Source organism: Podarcis melisellensis (genome assembly GCF_964234715.1).
Source record: "Podarcis melisellensis genome assembly, chromosome: 3".
Classification (NCBI taxonomy): domain Eukaryota; kingdom Metazoa; phylum Chordata; class Lepidosauria; order Squamata; family Lacertidae; genus Podarcis; species Podarcis melisellensis.
Genome location: NC_138530.1, coordinates 113,038,669 through 113,056,646, shown reverse-complemented (window position 1 = coordinate 113,056,646; position 17,978 = coordinate 113,038,669). Strand labels below are relative to the sequence as shown.

General features: G+C 43.8%; 2 long non-coding RNA genes across 2 annotated transcripts in view; one reads left to right on the top strand and one right to left on the bottom strand.

Annotated features, from left to right (window-relative positions):
- The window catches only part of LOC309367356, a 124,851-nt gene that overhangs the window by 37,969 nt on the left and 68,904 nt on the right, over positions 1 to 17,978 (top strand). The window lies entirely within an intron of this gene.
- LOC309367379 lies at positions 6,766 to 16,786 on the bottom strand. The gene is made up of 2 exons (XR_014167109.1): positions 16,708 to 16,786; positions 6,766 to 6,880 (listed from the first exon to the last, which is right to left on the bottom strand). It is a non-coding gene; the product is annotated as an uncharacterized lncRNA (long non-coding RNA).

The window sequence follows — 17,978 nt, the reverse complement described above, 5'->3', positions numbered from 1 at the left end:
TCTAAGTCATTCAGCCCATGTTAATACCCATCTTCTCCACTTTCTGTTAAACCATATTTCTTTTAAGTCAAAGTGTCTCAGAATCACTCATTTCTTCTTCCCATGAAAAGCCCACGAGGGATTCCCAAATTGTTGTTATTATTAGTAATTAACTTTCCCGCCATTAATTCCCACCACCATTCCTCCATACTGTATTGGGTAATAATAAATTCTTCCATCCATGTCCATATTAAAATCTCTCCACTGTGGTCATTGTTCTCTGTTGAAGGAGAATTATATGAAGATGATGTATAGATGGTATCTGACACCAGTGCAATTAGGGAAAATGTACAAATCTAGTTCAAATATATGTTGGAAGTGTAAGGAAAAGGAGGGGACATTTTATCATATGTGGTGGGATTGTAATGTAATAAAAATAATTGGGAAATGATATACAATGAATTGAAGAAAATGTTCCACTTAACATTTGTTAAAAAACCTGAAGCATTTTTGTTAGGGATTGTAGGGAAAGACCTGCCAAAAGAATCCTAATAGCACAAGGATGGAAGACTGAAGAAATTCCAAGTAAAGAATCATGGCAAGAGAAACCGATGGACTATGTAGAACTGGTAAAATTGACACATAAGCTACGGGACAAGAATAATTGTGACTTCAAAGATGAATGGGAACCCTTTACAAAGTATTTGAAGACCCAACAAAGTGAATTGGACTCCTTGGAAGGTTTTGAATAAACACTCACAAACTCTTTATTGACAATTATCAGTTAGATAATTTAAGGATTAATACAACTTTGTAACATGCAAAGAATAGCATTTACAGAGAAACCAAAGATTGGAACTGAGGGAAGTTGGGGGGGTTGTATGGGAGGGTGGGGGAGGGAGGAAAATGGGGGGGGGACCAAAGATGACAACTTTTTGGATAATATGTTTTGTTTAAATTTCTAATTAATTTTTTTTTAAAAAAAAACACAAAATCAGTTGCCTAGAGGAAATGGCCAGAAAGTATCAAAAACCTCATCCGACTTCCTTTTGAAGAAGTGCTGGACTTTTGCAGCTAGTATTGCCCAGAGATTTACATAGCTACCCCGTGTTAATGTACTTTGTATGGGTATATTTAAATTCTGTATTTGTGCATGTGTGTGTGTGTGTGTCACAATGCCTCTAAGACCCAAGGCTAATTTTAGAGGCTGGGTGTGGAAATGTAAGGTTATTTGAGGAATTCCATATGGAACTGAATCCAGACCTTACAGAAGCAAAGGCAGTCTTCTGTTCCAATTCCTGCCTCTATTCTAAACAGCAGTACGCTCAAACAGAACAAAAAAGGGAGAGAGGGGGAGCTATAACGAATTGTTCAAGCATTACAAAGGAAGAAGAAGACACGGGGAACTTAAATGAAGTTCTGGATGATCTCCAGCTCCCTTTTTTGGTTTGGTTTACATTTTTTGACCAGAATAACAGATTAAATCTCCACCGGGGTGACTATAAACTAGCCCAGCTTTGGGAGCTCAGGGTTTTGCATCTTTACTCTGAAGTATGCAGTATAAACAGAAAGCCTTTTGCCTTGGAAAGAATTCCTTGTAACTTTATCTGAATGAGTTGCATTCAAAGAGGTTCAGTCTGCTGATAAACTGCTGAGATAAGGTTTACTCATATGCACTGGGGGGGCTAAAAAAAATGCATGGTGTCTCTATAGATTCGAGAACCTGGTTCCGCATGTCTTTGTGCACAGAGAGCTTTGCCTGAATTAAACCAAGAAAGAGACATGGCTTGCATTCAGACAATCTACCGTATTTTTCGCTCTATAAGACGCACCAGACCACAAGACGCACCTCGTTTTTGGAGGAGGAAAACAAGAAAAAAATATATTCTGAATCTCAGAAACCAGAACAGCAAGAGGGATCGCTTTGCAGTGAAAGCAGCAATCCCTCTTGCTGTTCTGGCTTCTGTGATAGCTGTGCAGCCTGCATTCACTCCATAAGACGCACACACATTTCCCTTTACTTTTTAGGAGGGAAAAACTGAGTCTTATAGAGCAAAAAATACGGTATTCAAAAGCTGTTGTTTAGCCTTCGCAGAACAACTCAAATAGAGGCGCCTCTGACACATCACCTGCAACAACACAGCACTCCACCTTGCAATGGTCCCATTAGCCATGTTGCCGGACTACAACCTTTCTCATCCTTGACCTTTGGCCAATCTAACGGGGGCTAATGGAAGTTGTAGTCCATCGCCTGAAGAACACCACAACTTGCTCTCCCTGGACTGAAGGATGTTGGCATTTAAAGCAATCTAGCACAGGGATCAGCAACCTTTTTCAGCCATGGGCCTGTCCACCATCTCTCAGACCATGTTGTGAGCCGGGCTATATTTTGAAGGGGGGGGGGAATGAACAAATTCCTATGCCCCACAAACAACCCAGATATGCATTTTAAAATAAAAGCACACATTCTACTCATGTAAAAACACCAGGCAGGCCCCACAAATAACCCAGAGATGCATTTTAAATAAAAGGACACATTCCACTCATGTAAAAACCCGCTGATTCCCGGACCGTCCGTGAGCCGAATTGAGAAGACGATTGGGCCGCATCTGGCCCCCGGGCCTTAGGTTGCCTAACCCCTGATCTAGCATGTTTTACAGACGTTTGTTGGTTCTATTCTTCCATGCTGTGCCCAGCCTTGATATATCTTCATGAAAATGTAGATAATAAATTCTGAAGCACGTTGCACAAACAACAGCACTCCTGCTTGGCGTTTTATGAGCCCTCCAGCATCAGGCGATGGCCACAGAAATCCTTGAAGAGACAGATCATGCGATTCAGAGAAAGGAAAAGTTATCGATGCGCAGGTGCCCAGGCTTGTGTCTCTTAGAAGGGATCCGTGGGCTGCTTTGCATGTCCCAATAAGCCAAATTATGGTCTCCAGGGAAGGTGTGAGCATAAAGGCTTTGCTGCTTCCAGGTCTTTCTTACTCCTGCACTGAGCTGAGCAAAGCCAAAGTTTAAAACTTCATGTTATAGTATTTAAAAAGCTTGGGGAATGAACCTGCCCTTTGTTCCTTAAGATGATGCTGTTTGGTTTATTATATATACTTTGTGGCAAAGTTACAATTCGTTCATTCATTTTATACCACAGAGAGAGAGAGAGAGAGAGAGAGAGAGAGAGAGAGAGAGAGAGAGAGAGAACGCTTTATGGGTGGGGGCAGTAATCTAAGCGATTTACAGGGGGGGGGACAGTAATGAAATGAAATGCTAAAATCTAAGAGAGACATAGTATGAAAATACAGCAAAAGGCTAAACTGCAACAGCGTCTGAAGAAAACTTTGATGCAACCATCACCCAAAGTGAAAGTAGTAAGAAATAAATGATATCACACGTAGTATATCCACACCATCCAAAATCCACTACTTGCCTTTGCAGAGATAAATGCAAAACTGTTTGCTGATGGGGAAATATTTAGCAAATGAGTTTACAAACCTCAATAGTCTATTAAAACAACTATGGTCTATAAAAAAGGGAGGAAATATTAAAAGAAAGGATTTGTAACTATGGCAACCTGCTAGGTGGGAAAAGTTGTATCTGCAGGAATCTCACCTATTGCACTTGTGTAAGAATTTTCTATTTTAACAACTATTCCACCCACAACCCGCTATGCCAACGACATACCTGAACTGTAAAAGGATCTTTCAACGCAAATGGCTACAGCTTGCCTACAGCCTTTGGTGTTCCTTTGCTGCCACCCAGTGGCCGTTCATGAGATGATCCAACTGTGCGCATCAAAACCCACGTGTAAAATTGAGTGCTGATTAAATTTCCAAGTCAAAAGAATGTTGGCTGTTGTTTTGAAGGGGCAAGTCAGCTGAAAATGACAAACGCATAGCCGTGTGAGGGACAGAAAGGGACAGTGGTGGGGCAGAGAGAAGAGCTGGAAGCATATTTATTCATTTTAGGGCCGCAGTTGTGGTCCCATTATTAATAAGATTCCCTGAATCATTCCAGCATGGGAGGGGGCTATAGGTTCTAAAACTTGCAGCGTGGAAAATGTTTCAAGGATTTGTTTTGAAACTTGGCAATGTGGAGAAGGAAGCTTTGAGGCTGGTCTGTTGGAGCAGATATTGTGCATTTTTCTTCCATAGGCTTTAGGATGGCTTTTCCATAAATATTTCTCCATTTGTATTGCATTAGTCAAGGAGCATGTCTTAGTATGTGTTTCTGCCCATGTTTGTAAGGTTTTTTAATTAAAAAAAAAACAATTAAACAGCAAATTTGCAAACAACAGATTTTTCTGGCCAAGCTTAGCCTCTGGAAGTTTAGAAGCTTGCTGTTGCCAATCAAAATTCTGACCGATCAGGCCTCAACATTGAAGAGTTTGCAGTTCAGATCAGCCAAGAGGCTAGAGATTAGGTGTGAAACAAGAGGGGGGAAATCACAAAAGATAAGTAAAAAAAAATCATTTTAGAGCATGGGGTGAGAGGAAGATACCTCTGAAGTGCACGGAATCTGGATTTTGACCATTGGCTTTTGATGGCACAGGAAAAAGAAGGAAGGACATTGAAGAAGAAGCCATGTGGCTTTGAGGGCTTTAGCTGCTGAATTTCCTCTTCTTCTATTGCAACTTTTTAAGGCTAGGCTTCCAGTAGTGATGTATGGAAGTGAGCGCTGGACCATCAAGAAGGCTGATTGCCGAAGAATGGATGCTTTTGAATTCTGGTGCTGGAGGAGACTCTTGAGAGTCCCATGGACTGCAAGAAGATCAAACCTCTCCATTCTGAAGGAAATCAGCCCTGAGTGCTCACTGGAAGGACAGATCCTGAAGCTGAGGCTCCAATACTTTGGCCACCTCATGAGAAGAGAAGACTCCCTGGAAAAGACCCTGATGCTGGGGAAGATGGAGGGCACAAGGAGAAGGGGACGACAGAGGATGAGGTGGTTGGACAGTGTTCTCGAAGATACCAGCATGAGTTTGACCAAAGTGCAGGAGGCAGTGGAAGACAGGAGTGCCTGGCGTGCTCTGGTCCAGGGGGTCACGAAGAGTCAGACACGACTAAACGACTAAACAACAACAACTAAGGCTAGGCTTGCCCATCAAAACCCCAGCACCTGAATTTCTCCTGTACCTCTAACAATCATAAGGTTTATTTCTGACCTTATTTATCTTAATCAATTAGTCACTCAATAGGCATAAGATAAGTTGCATTTGAATTCTCACTCTTCTGAGCGGTGCATGGTTTCTCGTGAGAATATTTCCTCCTTTCCTGCCCTTGCTCTTGGGTTTCTTGTTTTCAGTTTCAAGCTTTCCTCATGGGAGGGCTGTGGGCATAGTCTCCTCAAAAGGTAAAATAAGTTAAGGGGAGGCGGGAGAACCTTTGGTTTACCTTGTTGTATTAAGTGCTCCCCCCGGGAAGGGGGCTGGGAATTCAAGGGCCACACACTGACACAAAAGTTGGGAGAAGTGAAAAGCCCCCACGAAGAGGGTGGACACGAAGAGGGTGGCGTTGGTGACACAAGCCATTCTGCCCCACCCCAATCTCAATGTGTTCTGAGGTAATTGTCATCCAGGTGATCTGTCTGTTGTGCCTCTCACCACACTGAACTAACTCTCTTTCTTCAGTCAGAGGAATCTGGGGTGATTTTTTCAGGGGCGCATCTGTGCTTGTGCTTCTGGTGGGGGCCAGTTTCACCAACCCCTAGGTACACCCCTATTCCCAGTAAGCCAACCATCACCATGGGTTGAAACCAGTCTTGATTTCTGTGATCTCCCTAACGGAGGACGTCTTTTGGTTGTTATGGGTGACTATGGCTGTTACCCAGAGGATGAAAGAGTCATCACTACTTCAGCAAAGGACAGATCGTGAAGCTAAGGCTCCAATACTTTGGCCACCTCATGAGAAGAGAAGACTCCCTGGAAAAGACCCTGATGTTGGGAAAGATGGAGGGCACAAGGAGAAGGGGACGACAGAGGATGAGATGGTTGGACAGTGTTCTCAAAGCTACCAGCGTGAGTTTGACCAAACTGCGGGAGGCAGTGGAACACAGGAGTGCCTGGCGTGCTCTGGTCCATGGGGTCACGAAGAGTTGGACACGACTAAACAACAACAACAACACTTCAGCAAATGCTGTCATCCCAAGATTGAAGAAGATTTTTTTCCCCATCTTACGGAATACCTGCTATTGTGAAAAGTGACAATGGGCTACCTCTTTGGGGTGTGCAATTTGCCCAGTTTTCAGACTAAAAGAACATTGAAAAATCACATTTCCTTGGCCACAAGCAAATGGAAAAATTGAAAGATTTATGAAGGCACTCAAGAAAGCCTTATAAATTGCTATAGCGGAGGGAGCCGATATAAAACAAGAACTGAACCCCTTATTCTACTGGCATGGCACCAGTTACAATAATGTCTGGCAGACAGGGACAGACAAAATTACCTCAGATGGACTTCCTACTCAAGGTTGCACCACTGTGGTAACACAAAGATAAGACAAAGCTTACAATGAAAAAGAAAAGAAGTTTTGTTAGACCCCTTTCTTTCCCCAGGGCTACAACAGTTTAACAAGAAGGTACAGCAACTCGGACTGTCAGCGGAACTTTTGCGATCGATGTCCCTACCATCTGCCAAGGCTATAATAAAAACTAGGCTGTGGGATATTGAACGCCAAAAACCAACAGTAGCAGCAGAGAAAACATGTTCTCCTCTTTATTTTCAACTTTCTTGGGCACATGAAACTAACCACAATTACCTTGAATTTCTGCTCAACCTCAAGAAAGAAGGGCATTTTCGCTGGCCAGGTTTAATTCAAATCCATCCAACCTCCTTTGGGGAAGGTTCTCAGGCAGGGTGGAAGGAGAAAGAACTTGCCCATGTGAAAACCACCTGGTGGAAACCCTTACACATATGGTTCTCAATTGTAAACTATATGCTGATCTCTGCCAGCAATTTCTTGATCAACTCTGTATCCCCAAATGGAAACCAGAGCTGGAGGTCATAAATTTTCTATTACTGGGGAATGATCAGGAGCTCACCAAGTTAGTGGCTAAATATCTCTATTTGGTTTTTTGTCATTGAAATACACTGCAGACGTCTGATCTCCCTGGAGACCAAGAGATGTGACGATAGACTGCTCTGCCTCCTTTCTTTTAGCAAATGTTTTGTGCCACTGGGGAAGTGGTAATTCTGTACTGATTTGTTTTGTATGTTTGGATGTGATGCCAATAAAAGGTTTGATGATGATGAAAAGATCTACATCGTAGGATGTTGCATGTGAACACCCTTTCTGTGTCTCTGTCAGAGACTTGTTTCCACAACCACTATATAAGCTCACAACAGCAACCGTAGTTTTTAATCCTTACTGCCAAAGACAGTAGGGTTGCCATATTTCAAAAAGTAAAAATTTGGAGACAAAAGTTGTTGTGCTTTTTTGGGGTGGGTGTTGTCTTAGCCATCCTTCACCATTAGGCCGTGTAGTAGATTACTGCACTTTATATATTGTTATAAGTTGTTGAGCCATCAGGACATTCGGTGGGGTCACTCCTCCAGAAGTGTTAATGGGACCAAAAGGCTTTACGATTTCAGTTTGGGGATGATGAATGCCAGGGAGAAACCCTCAGCCTGTTAGCAACAACAAGGAAGATGGAGGCAAAGAGTGAGTTGACTGTGACAGGGAGCATGGCAGGTTTCTCTGTTCTGAGACCCAAGCCTGCTGTGCCTGTGGGAGAAGCAAGGAACTCCCTTGGAATGTGAATGGTCTAAACTTCATCTATCTAGACTCAGGTTGTATATTTGCGTAAATAAACCATGTATCATAAAGACTGTCTCTGTTGTGCCTCATTTCCAAAGGAAACATGGACACTGGGTAAGGCATGCCTAACTCTAAACCAGGGGTCAGCAGGGGGCCGGTCCACTGTCCCTCAGACCTTGTGGGGGGCCGGACTATACTTTGGGGGGGTGAATGAATTCCTATGCCCCACAAATAACCCAGAGATGCATTTTAAATAAAAGGACACATTCTACTCATGTAAAAGAAAGCTGATTCCTGGGCCGTCCGCAGGCCGGATTTAGAAGGTTATTGGGCCGCATCCGGCCCCCAGGCCTTAGTTTGCCTACCCATGCTCTAAACCCTGGAATCTCACGCTGCTGTGGAAATTCAGGTGGCATGTAGTGATATATCAGGCAGTAAAGAGCCTTCAGCATGCAACAGAAAGTGTAATGAAGATACTGGAGTCCAGCTGCACCTCTGTGGGGAGGGAATTGCACAACCTGGGGGCTGCCCCAAATAATGCACTTTCCTAGGCCACACACCAAACTTCTGATGAAACGGAACTACCAAGAGGGTCCCCTCTGCTGATCTTAACACCTGTTGAGGGGCTGCAGGAAAGGTGGCGATATTTGGGGCCTACGTCATGACTGATGCCACCTGCAGTGCATAGGTTCGGCCCAGATTGGCTTCACAAGTCCCACTAGATTTCCATGGCTCAAAGTGATGTGAAGAGCCAACTGAGGTACAGCTGGTCAGTGTGGGGCAGGTGGACGGTAGATGGCAGCAGTTGATCAGCAGCCTAATTCTGAAGCAGGTTAAGAAATGCTGACTAGAACAGTGTGCCTGTCAGGGAGTCAAACGATGGTGCGATTTAGCCCTGGTATGTTGAGAAGAAGGTGTGGCATTGGAAACTTGCAGCTTGAGTTTTTGGAGATGCACGCTTGGGGAGTTAACACAAAGGAGGCCTGTTCAGCCTAACCTGAGAATGCTTGAATATCCTTGGGTATCTCCAGCCGCAGGAACAAGTTTCAGCTGAGCTAAGTTTTCCATTGTAGACATCTAGGGAAAACCTACTGACAGTAGACTTTGGCAGGTTTCGACAAGCCACTGCCGTTCCATTGCTGAAAACTCATGAGCTGTGACCAAGGCTAATGTTTATTGAGCTGTGTTTGGCGTTATGCCTCAAACAATTTCCATCGTACGAGAGGAAGAACAGAAATGCCACCTAAAGCAAGTTCCACAGCAGCCACGCCCTTGTCATCCGCTCATTGACCCAACCCCATTGTTGCATCCCTGATGCCCCACGTGCATTTTTGGGGTGGGGAAAGATCTGAAGATGTGCCTGCTCTACCCATCTGGGCACCCCAAACAATGTAGAGCCCTGCCCAACCAACGTTCAAAGTCAGGTGGGGGTGAGATCACAATGAGAAGGAAAATCCGCTGTTCCTCTGACCTCTTTCCCCAGTGGTGGCACTAAATTGGATCAGAAGGCTGGTGGGTGAGAGCTTGGTGGAAAGAATCAGGCCTGCAGGATGCGAGTTTGCTAGTCCTACGCTATGGAAAGCGATTCATCTGCCTACAAAACGTGCTTGTTTTAATGAAGTTTATTTGGTGTTTGCCTACCCCAAAAGTCCCTGTGGCCCGTCACAGGACCTAATTAGAAGGATAAAGAACTAGGATTCCATGCGCTGCATCTGGCCCTCCTAATTTATCTGGTCCCGGTGACCCCACCAAGTTTGACGATGCCATTACCGGTTTTGCCCCCAAGCTTCATTTGTGGGGAAAGAATGATAGACTTCAACGGTTGTATGTACAAAAGAGAGCACGATTTCTGTTCTCATCCTGAAGCAAAGTTCTTAACCCGAGGTACTATTTCTGGGTTAGCGGAGTCTGTAACCTGAAGCGTATGTAACCTGAAGCGTATGTAACCCAAGGTACCACTGTACTTGGAAAGAGTGTTCTTGCATATACCTGTTTTGGAAGTGTGGGGAATCCCCTTCCAATCTTCAACCCCATGACTAGAGCAGGAATGCAAACTCGGTGACTTGCCAGATGTTTTTGGATCACAATGCCCAGAACCTCTGACCACGCTGGCTGGAGCCGATGGGGTTTGTGCCCAACATCTGGACCGTCTCAGGGCCCCCACTCTAGGTCTAAAAAAGTTTGACCCCCAGAAGGTACAGAAGCTGGCAGTTATATGGGAATGTTTGAAGTAAGGAGAATACCATCTCAGAACAGGAAAAACAAGCGAGACTCTTGGAATGATCTAAGGCTCTTGCTGCGATTCAGAAAACTGGCTGGGATAAGTGGAGCATTTTAAACAAATGTAAAACAGACCCTTTAATGGAAACAAAGCTATAGATGATAGATAGGATTTTTACATCAGCCACCACCATAACAAAGTACAAATATATATAAATACAGCAGAGCAGATAAAATTGCCTTCAAAGTCAAAATTGAGGGTGGTGTCCCAGCTAAATAACTGTGTGAGCACAAGGGTTACTGCTAGCATAATGGGGCTTCCCCACCCTGCCTCTCCTCCGCTGTCCGCACACACCGCACCACCCCAAAATCTGCTCCAGAGTTGGGGGGGAAACCCAGAAAATATTTAGGAGGTGCACCAGGGGGAGAACATTCTGTTGGGCAAGTGGCTTAGTGCTGCGTTGAATACAATCCTAAAAACTATGCAGATTAAAACTCAGGTTGTGTACCTTTTCGTAGCACAAAAATGTAGGCTTTGATGATCCCCAACGCACTGCTCTCAGTCTAGATTGATTTTGGACCCTGCTGTCCACAAAGGTGGTTGTGCTTAATGGATACACATTTGAACCCCTCCCCTTGATTAGAATTGTTGTTGTTTAGTCGTTTAGTTGTGTCCGACTCTTCGTGACCCCCTGGACCAGAGCACGCCAGGCACCTCTGTCCTCCACTGCCTCCCGCAGTTTGGTCAAACTCATGCTGGTAGCTTCAAGAACACTATCCAACCATCTCGTCCTCTGTTGTCCCCTTCTCCTTGTGCCCTCCATCTTTCCCAACATCAGGGAGTCTTCTCTTCTCATGAGGTGGCCAAAGTATTGGAGCCTCAACTTCACGATCTGTCCTTCCAGTGAGCTTGATTAGAATATCCATGCCTTTTCCTCCTCACACGTGCCCCAAATCAATGAAGAAATGGCCATTGTGATCTTGGCACATGCCCACCCACAGTGTCACTGGCCAGGCGCAGATACAAGTCACCCCCTCCCTCCCCAATGCCAGGACTAACATCCGGTTTTCAAATGGACACACTACAGGGCAATGCAGAATCATTCCGCAATGAGCTTTTATTTTCCAGAATGAAACCAGTTTCTCAAGAAGCCCTTTTGAGGGGCTAAAATAGGCAGCTGGGCTAGATTGTGTGTGGACTGCATAGAAGCAGGCACTCAGCCTTCATTGATTCTAATATTTTTTAAAGGTTGTGTGGATATAGCCTCAGAGGGCCTCATTGTGGCCCTTATCTTAATGGCAGTCGTTAGGAGTTTTGGGGTCTTTTGATATTGATTCATAAGGAAAAAAGTCAAATTATAATCAGTTGGCCTCTCTGCATGAGATTATTGTTATTAGTATTATTTATTGGTAAATACTTATTTATTAATTAGTAATTATTATTAATTATGGTAGTGGTTAATAATAGGGTGATATCCTTAGTGGACGCGGGTGGCGCTGTGGGTTAAACCACAGAGCCTAGGACTTGCCAATCAGAAGGTTGGCGGTTCGAATCCCCGCAACAGGGTGAGCTCCCGTTGCTCGGTCCCTGCTCCTGCCAACCTAGCAGTTCGAAAGCATGTCAAAGTGCAAGTAGATAAATAGGTACCACTCCGGCGGGAAGGTAAACAGTGTTTCCGTGCGCTGCTCTGGTTCGCCAGAAGCGGCTTCGTCCTGCTGGCCACATGACCCGGAAGCTGTATGTCGGCTCCCTCGGCCAGTAAAGCGAGATGAGCGCCGCAACCGCAGAGTCGGTCACGACTGGACCTAATGGCCAGGGGTCCCTTTACCTTTTTATCCTTAGTGGAGAATGTTAAATTGCCGTAACAATCTCACACGCCAAAGTTATTCCCTGCCTCCTCCTGTAAAACCAAATGAAGTAATTTTAACACAAAGTAGTAAAAATAAATCAGGCCTTGAATACAGACATGGTGTAAGAACCCCTCAAAGCAGGTCATAAATACAAACACAATGTTCAGCCCACAGTGAAGGAGTTCACTGTGAGAGTGAAACAACAGACTGGGATGTTAAGATGCTTGATGAAAACAACTCTCCATGGAAACACCACATGTTCGTTCCTTCTCTCTTGGGGAGGAGATTTCATCAGCCCAAGGCAACAAATTAAAAAGACTGTTTATATCCGACCTGACAACGTTCACCGGCAAGGCGCCTGCGTCTTGCAGCTTATAAGAAGAGATAACCATGTGATTTTGAACAACGGCCAATTCTTTCTCAATGAAACAAAACTTATTAGCAGCAAGTAACAAAAACATATTTTCAGGTGGGATGGAAAAGTGGTGAGCAGCAGAGGGAGGGCAAGTTCCACAAGGGTCACCCAGGTTCTTTATCCTCTCTGGGTTAAATTCAAACTAAAACTGAGCAGTCGGCATGCATGAACATTACATGAGGAGCTTACTTCTATAACTAGAGTTCCATGCTCATTATAATCTAAGCTTAAGTCCTCGTGAGTCTAATAAAGAAACAGGAGAACTTGTAAACAGTGACTTAACTGCTAAAGACAACACAACTCTATGTTCTGCTCCATAAATGCTGGTACCATCCTCATTCTTACAATCTCCCCCTCCCCTTCTACTGCACCTACATTTGCTCTCCTTTCCAGAGCCATAACCGGGGTGGGGGGGGGTCATTCTCTGCTATTACAAAAAATAAGACCCTTTTTTGTTTTTTACAACAGGCAATTAAGTGTTAAGATACGGGTGTGATAGGACTACATATTTGCTCAAATTGTTCAAGAGACCTCTGCAGTGATTTGGAAAATCCTTGATTAACCAGTCCGTGATATTTGTAATATACAATATATCTGATTGGCAATGCATCACTTGAGATTTATATTTTGGCTTTAATGTCCAATTCAAAATTAAGCTGAATAGAAAGTATACCAGTTAAGCTGCTGTTTAATGCAAGATTCCGGTCTTGAAACCCAGGGCGGAAAGGGGGGGGGCCTCTTCTAAAAAAAATGAACCATTTTGAATTCAACAGCCGTTCCATGAAGTAGCCAAAGCCTTTCTTCTTCCTATTATACAGACATGGAACAGAGCCTATGCAGATCTGCACGCGGACGTATCCAAATAACATTATGTCTTGTTTTTCATTTCATAAAAAGGCAAAAAAACATGCAGTAGTACATCGAGTACTCTCACTTCTTTGTTTCTGCTACCTGCAACCCTTCCCAGCTGTTAGAGGCCATTTCAAAGAATGGGTTTCCAGTGCATCTTCTTGTCACTTTCCTTATTGCAAGAAATGTGATCTTTTGGGGGAGCATGTTTGTTTCACAAGAGCTCCACATCAGCTTTAATTGCATAGTGTGCATTTGCCAGGATGTGACCAAATCCCACATGGAAACAGCAACAGACTAGAAGTGCCTAACACATCCATCTACATTCATGTTTAACTTAGCAATCACATGACTTAGTCATTCCCTAGCCATCTCACGAGGGACACGGGTGGCACTGTGGGTTGAACCACAGAACCTAGGACTTGCCAATCAGAAGGTCGGCAGTTCAAATCCCCATGATGGGGTGAGCTGCCGTTGCTCGGTCCCTGCTCCTGCCAACCTAGCAGTTCGAAAGCATGTCAAAGTGCAAGTAGATAAATAGGTACCGCTCCGGCGGGAAGGTAAACGGCGTTTCTGTGCGCTGCTCTGGTTCACCAGAAGCGGCTTAGTCATGCTGGCCACATGACCCTGAAGCTGTACGCCGGCTCCCTCGGCCAATAAAGTGAGATGAGTGCCGCAACCCCAGAGTCGTCCACGACTGGACCTAACGGTCAGGGCTCCCTTTACCTTTACCTTTAGCCATCTCACAATTCCAGGTTTAAGTGTTCCTCCGTCAGTAATTAACCATCAATGAAAATAAAATTGTGGTTTTTTTCTCTCTCTCAAGAAGAACTTCAAGGAAACAGGACTGTCTCCAAACTTATTTTTCAGCACATAAAAGGGGAAACACTATCTCTCCCACAATCATCCCAGTTTGGGGGTAGAGGAGTGATTTGCACAGCTACATAAAGTGCTGTAACTATTTCTGCATGCAAACACAATGCTATTTGAGTTCCCTTGGCTGGGAAGCCAAGAAGACGGTTTATTGAAGCAAAATCCACCTCAGCAGCCTGCTACCTTTGCAACACTTGGCAGTTCAAAACTCCTTGGCTGATTCCTGTCTAAACAGCTATCCGTGTGCTCAGTGCACCTAAATAATGTTTTGATTAAATGTCTGTGACGACTCACTGAAAATCAAAAGCAGTCCCAATCAACAGCGTTCAAAGATAGATCGTGCTGCAAATGTGTACAGATAGCACTTTCTGTCTGTGAAGAGAGGGGTGGTTGAAAGGAAGGCCGTATGTTGACAGTTTTCAAATATTTAAAAAGGAGAGGCTGACTGGCGGGTCCTGAAGCTGCAAGACATTCATGCAGGTGTTACTCCTCCAGCTACGGAAGAGGAACTGCATGAGTGCTGCAGATGCGGCCTAATCCTGCCTCATGTTTACTTAAAAAAAAAAAATATTTTCATTGATACAGCAAGAAAAAAGAGAAAACACAAATACCAAATTACACACAGGAATTACTATAGACACATAATTTTCTTAGCAAACAATAAAACATATATTGGTCTTAACACTAAAGACCCAACCTCCCGTCTATTCCATATTTCGATTTCATATTACTTATTGCCAATACACACTTTTATCATAATTAAACTTTTTCTTAATATATCTAATATCTTATATCTGCCTTGCAACTATTACTGAAGTTCCTCAAATGCTGCAACAGAATTTAAACTACTATATTTATTTTCCAGATATTCTTTGAAAACCTCCCATTTTGAAACAAATTCCTGTTTTGATTCATTCTTTATTTTTTCTGATAGACCATCTAATCTGGCATATTCTGTCAGCTTTTGGATCCAATCTTGTATAGAGGGGATTTCATTACTCTTCCATTTTGCCGCGATCAGAACTTTTATATGCTGCTGCCATCGCATATAAAAAGATACCCTTCCTCTTTTGCGGAATATCCAAATCTGTTATTCCCAGGAGGTAGGCCTCATGTTTACTTGAAAATACCACACAGGGACCTAAATTATACCCAACGTGATGAAAACTCCTTTAATCCGTTTGCTGCTTTACATCGATGCCGCAGCTAAGGAGTAACCATTTAGACAGGTTTCTTTATTCACACCTTCAGAAGACTTCAAGTTATAAGAAGAGACCTTAAGTCGATTGCTGCAGTCCCACAGAAACTAACAAATATCAGCACAGTTCCCAAAATATGATCCTTGTATACCTCTAATCTCTTTTTTAAAATCCCTTATTATTTCACGTGTAAACACTGAATTTGAGTCATTATCAAATAAATCATTCCCTCTCCCCACGAAAAAAATATGACTAAACTATATTCTATGATTACGATATTCTATATTCCATTTGATTCTGTGATTAGGAAAATGCTTTTGGAAACAGATGAGGGTTAAAGAATCAGCTTAGCAGAAACAAGCAGTGGGGACAGCATCTCAAACTAATCAAACAGCTTAGACGAAATGTGGTCACATTATGAAGTAAATCTGGAGAAGAGAGATGAGAGCGATGGCTCTCAACCAAGTGGAACGGGGGAAATCTAACATGTCCCAATTTTAAATCAACAGAGAGAATTGTGCTTAAAACGAGAGTCCCAGAGTAAATTGAGTGTGAACTGAATGTTCACTGCAATAGCAAACAGACACCTTAATTCAATCTGCTAGGCCAAAGCTTTCCAAACTGTGTGTCATGACATGTTAAGTGTGTTGGCTGCAGTGTGTAGGTGTGTTGAATGTACACTCCCTGTGCTCCTCCCAGGGCTGGAAAGGGTTTCGTTTAACCTCCAGTTTGCTAGTAAAACCAAATTAAAACGTAAAGGTAAAGGGACCCCTCACCATTAGGTCCAGTCGTGACCGACTCTAGGGTTGCGGCGCTCATCTTGCTTTACTGGCCAAGGGAGCTGATGTTCGTCCTCAGTCAGTTTTTCCAGGTCATGTGGTCAGCATGACTTAGCCGCTTCTGGTGAACCAGAGCAGCGTATGGAAACGCCGTTTACCTTCCCGCCGGAGTGGTACCTGTTTATCTACTTGCACTTTGACGTGCTTTTGAACTGCTAGGTTGGCAGGAGCAGGGACCAAGCAACGGGAGCTCACCCCATCGTGGGCATTCGAGCCACCGACCTTCTGATCGGCAAGTCCTAGGCTCTGTGGTTTAACCCACAACGCCACAAATTCATGCATGTCTAAAAAGTGTCACCAGTATGAAGTGTTGGGAAAGCTCTGTGCTGGGCCTTTGGTGGTTTCACTTTCACTGGGTATAGGATGTTAGTACAAATTGGCTTTTCCCTTTTTGACTAACAGACTTCTCCGCAGAGTCAGTCCGCAACCAACAGGGCTAATGCTTGAGGGTGCTCGTTTGTTTGAAAGAAAAAACAAGTTTCTAACCCCTATGACTACTTGAAAATTTTCAAACGCAGCCTGGTGAAATTTCATGAGTAGGAGAGAGAATGGAGCGCAGAATCACAGAACTGTAGGGGGTAGAAGGGATTCCAAGGGACATCTAGTCCAACTCCAAGAGACTCTGGTCAGGGCTTCTATTAACCAGGGTTTCCATAGTGCTAGTCATTTCCACTGTTTGCAATAAGGATATGTATGCATATTTGCTTATTTTACATTGTAAATTTGACCTTAAAGGTAAAGGTAAAGGGACCCCTGACCATTAGGTCCAGTTGTGACCGACCATGGGGTTGTGGTGCTCATCTCGCTTTATTGCGAGGGAGCCAGCATACAGCTTCCGGGTCATGTGGCCAGCATGACTAAGCCGCTTCTGGCAAACCAGAGCAGCACAAGGAAATGCCGTTTACCTTCCCACCGGAGCGGTACCTATTTATCTACTTGCACTTTGATGTGCTTTCGAACTGCTAGGTTGGCAGGATCAGGGACCGAGCAATGGGAGCTCACCCCATCGAGGGGATTCAAACCGCCAACCTTCTGATCAGCAAGTCCTAGGCTCTGTGGTTTAACCCACAGTGCCACCTGCATCCCATAAATTTGACCTTAGGTTACTGCGATTTATAATGCTGATTTTTGTAATACAAAATATACATTGCTGCCTGTAGATGCTGAAACTAGTTATGGGAAGTTTAACTGACATGAAGAGAAATTCACAAGTGGTGCCCACCAAGAAGTCCCTCCTTCCCCTTTCACACCCTAAAATGCTTTCAAAGACTATGGGGGGGGGGAATTAGCAGGTGAAGTTGACATTCTAAGGAACTGTCAAGGGTAACCTAGTTTGTTCTGATTGTGGGTGGTTTAGCTGACACATATATTAATGGATGCCTTGTAGGACATCTTTGGGAGATGAAAAGGCTTAGGAGTAAACCCTACACAAATCTGGAGTGAAGTCCCCAAGATGCTTGGATAGTGTCCTTCTGGCAACTCCTGCAGCCAAGCTGGTACCAACCGTATTGCTCTGCTTTCCTTTGGACCATGATGGGAACTTTTGCTAGTGCACATGATTCTGCACAAACCGTTCTAAGTTGAGACATTCATCACCCTAGAATGTTCAGTTCACATTGAGTTCATGAAAACATTGTACCCTGACCTGTTCTTAATCCATGATTGACCACATCTATGGAACGTGCTTGTTATGTCCTTTTAAGTCTTGCTATATCAATCACTAGTTATTGTTTAAGTCTTGCTATATCAATCACTAGTTATAATTTAATAAGGAGGTTTTCATGCCTGTCTAGTTTTGTGTTCCCTTTCCCACCCTTTAATCTATTGGAGATTAATGCCTATATGCAACCCTTGCTTTGTACTTGTGTTAACCAATCAGCAACAAGCACATATGTGGCAATGCTGTAATATTCAATAAAAGGGACTCCCCGAGACATGCTCGGGAGATGCCTCCCATATGACACTCCTCACTCGTCTGTCATTTACCGTATTTTTCACT